The following is a 4,838-nucleotide window of genomic DNA, read 5'->3' as shown; positions in this document are numbered from 1 at the left end:
CGATAGCTTCGCTGCGGCCACGGGTCTCGCTATAAACTTTCATAAATCCTGTTTCATCCCCATGAATGTCCCTGAGTCGGAGGCAGTCGATATTGCGGCAATCCTCCAGTGCCCTGTCTCCTCCTTCCCCCAACCCTATCTTGGGTTGCCCCTTTCCCCCACTAAGCTTCCCTCCTCCGCTTATGCTCCCCTTCTTCTCTCCTTTGACCACCGTCTTTCCGGTTGGAAGGCTGCGCTTTTCTCGTCGGGTGGACGCCTAGTGTTATGCAATGCCGTGCTCAATAACCTCGCTACTTACTATATGTGCTCTTACCTGCTGCCCCGTGGTGTGATTGAGAGCATTGATAAAAGGCGCCGTGCTTTCTTTTGGACCGGCAAGGATACTTGCTCGGGTGCTAGATGTCTAATCGCTTGGGAAAAGGTTTTGTTGTCTACACAGGAGGGCGGCTTCGGGATCAAGGACCTCCACCGACAGAACAGGTGCCTCTTGCTCAACTTCATCCACAAACTCCACCAACCTGAGCGGCTGCCCTGGATCGACTGGTACCGCCGAGATGGGCGGGATCTGGGAGACGTGTCTTCTTCGCCATCCCTCCTCGACAAAATTGTGCTAGAGTGCCTTCCTCTCTACCGGGCTATGACGAGGTGCGTCATCGTCAGCGGTACCTCTACTGCCTTCTGGCTCGATAGGTGGCTCCCCTGGGCTGCCTGGCGGACAGGTTCCCCGCTCTGTTCTCCCACTGCACCAGGCCACACGCTACCGTGGCGTGTGTCTCCACCGACGGCCTCGCTCTCCAGCCTCGTCTCTCCGGTGCGGCCTCTGCTGAGCTTGTACATATCCGCCTCATCCTTGATGGGCTCGCCCTCGATGATGGGGCGGACCGGCGCTGCATTGACTCGTCCTCTGCTCCGCCGTTCTCCTCCCGTGAGGCGTACCGTTGGCTCTCTCCGGTTGGCCCCGTCGATGCTTCAGCTGTCATCGCTTGGGCTACCCGGATGCCCACGAAAGTGAAGATCTTCGCCTACCTCTGCGACATCGACCGGCTTAGCACTCGAGCCAACCTCTTCGCCAAGAGTTGTGCGTCGACGGACTCCTGCGCGGCGTGTGGCGAGGTGGAAACCAGCAGACACCTCTTCTTCGACTGCTCTCTTGCCCGCTCGGTTTGGGCGCGGCTAGAGACCCGCGTCCCCGACGGACGTTTCTCCATATGGAGCTTACTACCACCTCCCGGCGTGGACACTGGCTCCTGGCGTTTTGGTTGCGCGGCGATCCTCTGGGCTATCTGGAAAGCCCGCAATGATTTGGTCTTCAACTCGCGTCCATGCTCCACCACCACCCTTTTGCGGCGTGTCTGCGATGACCTCAGCGCTTGGCGTTGGCGGCTCAAGGAGCTAGAACGCCAGCGGCTCGATGACCTCCGATCCCTCCTCCTTCTGAAATGTAATGCATGATGCGGTTCTGTGTGTCGCCCTAGTGCCTGCCTGTTGTACTCTCTTCCCCTCCCCCCTCCCTGTTATCTGAGATACGCTTTGTATTGGACTGACTTCCAGTCGTTCGAGGTAATATACAAACGGTGGGGCTTTTTTGCCCCCCCCCCGTCACACTCGAAAAAAAAAAGATTAGGGAAGATAGCCTTCAAATTATATGGTGACATAAATAATCAAGAAACAGTTTGCATGGTGTCAGAGGCAAATGATCTTTGTACATAGTTGTATGGACGAGTAAATCAACTTGTATAGGCGGATAATCTGATTCAGTGCTGGGTGAATGCCCATCCTGATTCTCAGTTGCACTTGTGCAGATGCTACACCAGGCTTATCTTTACTGCTGCTGCTCAAAAAGGTCATTAGATAGTTTTTTTCCCTGCACTTTCACTACTTGGTCTTAGTGCAGTTGACCACCGACTTATGCTCTTAGTTAAATAAACCTCCAGAGCTGGAGGCTCATAGCAGCACCACCGCACGAGAATCTTCTTGTTTTGATCTGCATGGATGAAAATGGTGCGTTCGCAATCATTTTTTGGGCAATAATTTCACACAACAGTTAAAAACGGGAAGGTGTTATACCTCTTAATTTTTCGCCGTTAGATCACAACAGGGGAGGTATCCTGGTTGGTTAGCTGATCGATAGCGCATAACGACGTGGGTTCGAACCTCTCTGGCTCTCTCGGCGTAACAGTTCCTAGTAATGATGAATCCACAACTTGGACCGTCATATCTGCACCTGAATTAACAAGTGAAAATCGAGCAAATCTGAACCTGGTATTCATTTTTCTTTTTTGCCGCTAATGCTGCATGCGCTCTCCACCATCTTTCCGACGCGGTTGTTGTGGTGGATGTGCCACCTGCGAAAATGGCGATGCCAAGGCTTTCCTGCACTCGCGCTTGTCTGCTTGTCTCGTTGCCAAAATCTGGTATATTACCTAGCCAGTGCAAAAGAGTCTGTGGCTACAGCTAAAGGGCACAACTCATTTGTCTTTCTTGATCGATCCTTTGTCGCTACCTATAGCTCTTGTCATGTACCCATGGCTTGCAATTCTCAGATACTCATGGCTTGGTCAGTTGGATTACCTTTGAGGGACACAAGACGTTGCTTCCTGGTTTCTTCCTCCAGGATTCAAGTTGTCTGTGATCGCCTGCTTGGACGGACTTGCTTGCTCATGCAAAACCTCTGGCGAATTTTACAGCGGGAATCTTTGATGTCAATGGTGGCAAGTGCTGAAGTACATGCACCACGCCCATTGCACATGATCGACCAACGGTATATAGACGGTGCATGGGTACACAAACTCTCCTGACCCATTCACCAAAGTTCAGTTGGCTCTCCTGGTTCCAATCGCTCGGTGACAACTTGGATCGTCATATCTGCACTTGAATTAACAGGTGAAAATCGAGCAAATCTGAACCTGGTTTTCCTTTTTCTTTTTTCCCGCTACTGCTGCATGCGCTCTCCACCATCTTTCCGACGCGGTTGTTGTGGTGGATGTGCCACCTGCGAAAATGGCGATGCCAAGGCTTTCCTGCACTCGCGCCTGTCTGCTTGTCTCGTTGCCAAAATCTGGTATATTACCTAGCCAGTGCAAAAGAGTCTGTGGCTACAGCTAAAGGGCACAACTCATTTGTTTTTCTTCATCGATCCTTTGTCGCTACCTACAGCCCTTGTCGTGTACCCATGGCTTGCAATCCTCGGATACTCATGACTTGGTCAGTTTGATTACCTTTGAGGGACACAAGATGTTGCTTCCTGGTTTCTTCCTCCAGGATTGGACGGACTTGCTTGCTCATGCAAAACCTTTGGCGAATTTTACAGCGGGAATCTTTGATGTCAATGGTGGCAAGTATTGAAGTACATGCAGCACGCCCATTGCATATGATCGACCAACAGTATATAGACGATGCATGGGTACACAAACTCTCTTACCCACTCACCAAAGTTCAGTTGGCTTCCTGGTTCCAACGCTTGTTGCATCATTCTCCCCACAGAGCACACACAAGCAATGCCAACAAGCAAAGTCACCACCAACATTGTCGTCTTCATCGCCAAACGGCCACCGCAGGCTCGGCTGAGAGTGGCAAGGGCCGAGAGGCTGTGGTGCAGATACTCAAAGGAAAGCAAGAATGCTTGTTTAGCTCTGAATCTGTCACCGGTGGTCCTCATGGAATCAAGGGCATGGGCCTCCGGGGCTAGTCGAGGAGCGGATGGACACGAGGCTCCGACGGTGGTCGACAGCTCTGAACCCAGGGTGGATCCTATGGTATGTGGCCGGCCTCATCTTTCTCCGCCCTCGACATCGGCGATGACCACCAGAACTGCGGTCGGCGGCCTCACGTCACGCTCCGAAGACCACCATCACTGTCTTGTTCCTCCCTGATCCGCGAATGCTTCCCGGGTCTTAAGTAAGATTAGAAAGCATGTGATAGTAGAATAACAAGCCTCTCTCGCCTCGAACAAACCTGGCCCTATGTTGTGATGAAACGCTTTGTGACAACTTGGGTCATCACACATCCATCCGAATCCGATTCATCGGGTGTGAAATGAACAAATCTGAACCTGGTCTCCCTTTTTTGTAACGCGATTCAAACCTCCATCTTAATCCCTTTTATTGTATTTTGATTTTTGTTTGACATTGAATCGGAGGTGCTCTGCTTTTTCATTGAATAAGAGAGAAAAACACCACACTTACAAAATAGTTACAAGATACTAAGTTGTACTCTTCTTGCTCAAGGGTGTGAAAAGAGCGAATCTGAACCTGGTCTCCTTTTTTGTAATGCGATTCAAACCTCCATCTGAATCCCTTTTTTTGTATTCTGATTTTTTTATGGTGAATTGGAGGTGCTATGTTTTTTCATTGAAGAAGAGGGAAAAAATTCCACAATTACAAAATATTTGCAACATCCAAAGATGTACTCTTCTTGCTCGGTTGTGAAATGAGCAAATCTAAACCTAGTCTCCCTTTGTTTGTAACGCGATTCAAACGTGATAGTTGCTCGAAAGCTGATAAGATCACTTTCATATTTCCTCTCTTTATCAGGATCGTGTTCCATAAATAGAATCGTATCGTCGATGTATTAAAGGATAGATAACCCACCATCCACGAGATGAGGAACCACCCCTTCAATTTGCCCATCAACTTTAGCTCGCTCTATCATAATCACAAGTATATCCGCCACTATATTAAATAGAATAGGAGATAACGAATCACCTTGCCTTAAACCTTTTTTGTCTCAAAATATCGACTAACTTTTATCTGCATAACCAAAAGGTAGTATCATAGTTCCATAGTTTTTGCACGTTGGCAAAAAATATAAAATTGAGCAATTACTTTGACGGTACAATT

The sequence above is a fragment of the Lolium rigidum genome, chromosome 1 (genome assembly GCF_022539505.1).
Source record: "Lolium rigidum isolate FL_2022 chromosome 1, APGP_CSIRO_Lrig_0.1, whole genome shotgun sequence".
NCBI lineage: Eukaryota > Viridiplantae > Streptophyta > Magnoliopsida > Poales > Poaceae > Lolium > Lolium rigidum.
This window is presented reverse-complemented; position numbering follows the sequence as displayed.